This window comes from Aptenodytes patagonicus, chromosome Z, assembly GCF_965638725.1.
Source record: "Aptenodytes patagonicus chromosome Z, bAptPat1.pri.cur, whole genome shotgun sequence".
NCBI lineage: Eukaryota > Metazoa > Chordata > Aves > Sphenisciformes > Spheniscidae > Aptenodytes > Aptenodytes patagonicus.
This window is the reverse complement of record NC_134982.1, coordinates 26,565,308-26,567,202: the sequence shown is the minus strand read 5'-3', so window position 1 is coordinate 26,567,202 and position 1,895 is coordinate 26,565,308.

The following is a 1,895-nucleotide window of genomic DNA, read 5'->3' as shown; positions in this document are numbered from 1 at the left end:
CTCTCTTGACCGGCTGGTTATGCTGTGTTTGATGCACCCCAGGATGCGGTTTGCCCTCTTGGCTGCGAGGGCACACTGCTGACTCATGCTGAGCCTGCTGTCGACCAGCACCCCAGGTCCCTTTCTGCAGGGCTGCTCTCCAGCCCTCCTCTCCCAATTTATACTTGTGCCTGGCATTACTCCGTCCTAGGTGCAGGATCCGGCATTTGGTCTTGTTAAATTTCATCCCATTAATCATTGCCCAATGCTCCAATCTATCTAGATCCCCCTGCAAAGCCTCCTGTCCCTCGTGAGAGTCAACAGCACCTCCCAGTTTGGTATCATCGGCAAACTTGCTAATGGTGCATTCAACTCCTGCAGCCAGATCGTTGGTAAATACATTGAACGCAACTGGCCCTAGAGTTGAGCCCTGAGGAACACCGCTGGTGACCGGTCGCCAGCCAGATGTAGCCCCAAAGGCCGAGGCATGCCTTCTCCTGGGCCTGCAGGCTGCCAGACACATAGGCCCTTGTTTGTCCACTATCACCTCAGGCAGAAGTGCTCAAAATCAGTGCAAACCGCCAGGACAGCGCAGGTTGAACCACCTTTACGAAGTACTCACCTTCCAGCCTTAAATCTCATTGGGTGCTGCTCAATACTAACTTTAGCCGTTTAAATGCAGACACTCCATTACACACCGACTGACCAGTACATGTAGTCTGAAAGTTAAAACAGGCCGCAGTACCCTGAGAGATGCCATAGGGAAGAACCCCTCCCCTTCCCACCCGGCTTTCTACTGCAGTTAGCCCTTTAAATTTTGACAGCAGATTCACGTACTTCACAGGAACTATACAAGCCTTAGGAGGCCTTCTTGTGTAAATCTATGTCTTTGCCTCACGGGGAGCACCATGAAGAGCGCAACTCGCACTCTGAGAAATTAAGAGAAAAAAATCCGAGCTGGAAGGCCGAATCCCATTTTCGGAACCAGCGTATTAATTAACCACACAACAGATACCCTGGTACTTGTCACAGAAGGAAATCTAAAACTTTTGATACATACCCTGCAATGATGCTGTGCAGTGACCTCCGGGGTTAAACCGTTCCAGTTCTTGCGGTTCTACAGCTGAATAAACTCTTTTCCTAAACGCACCGACCGCCCCACCACACACGCTCCGGGAGGCAGGGCAGCCTTGTGCCCTTCCCTGAACACCTCCTCACACAGGCGCCACTGGCTTCCCTGAGGGGCTCAGCTGTTCCCCGGGGTGGGTCCCTTGGAACCGGCTGGAACCGGCCGTGTCCAGCGTGGGGCAGCCCCAGCCCCTCCTCGCAGAGGCCACCCCTGCAGCCAGCCCCCGCCGGTCTCTGTACTAAAAGTGGCCATGACGGACCAGGCCGGAAAACTTAGCGCTTTAAAAGAGGGGCGGGAGCAAGGCTAAGCGCTGAGCCGCCGCCGCCAGCAGATGACTGGTGCGACAATGCCGTGGGCAAACGCGTGGCCTGCCTCAACATGGCTGTCAGGTCCTCCTGGTGAGGCGGCTGGCAGCGGGCTCGGAGGGGCAGCCACCCTGGCCATCAGGATGCAGCGAGATGCTCTCTGTCCACAGCTGTACTCGCACTCAGAGCAGCAACATCTTCGTGAGCGCTGGGAAAGGCAGTTTTGCAAGAGTTCATTATGGAGCTGTGTCAGTCCTCTTACAAGGGAGAGCAACGCACCCTGTCCTCAGCTGCAGGTGGCTGTGCGAAAGAGGCATGCGCTTTTTTTTACAAAAAAGGAAACAAGCATTTCCTAAAGGGCCTCCTTAAAAATTCCTTTTCTCTCTTACATTCTAGAGGTTTTATCTGGACACATCAGAAAACTCAATTATCAAAAAATTCTGTCGTTTGAGTAGGAAATAAACTGTATTTTTTAATAAATC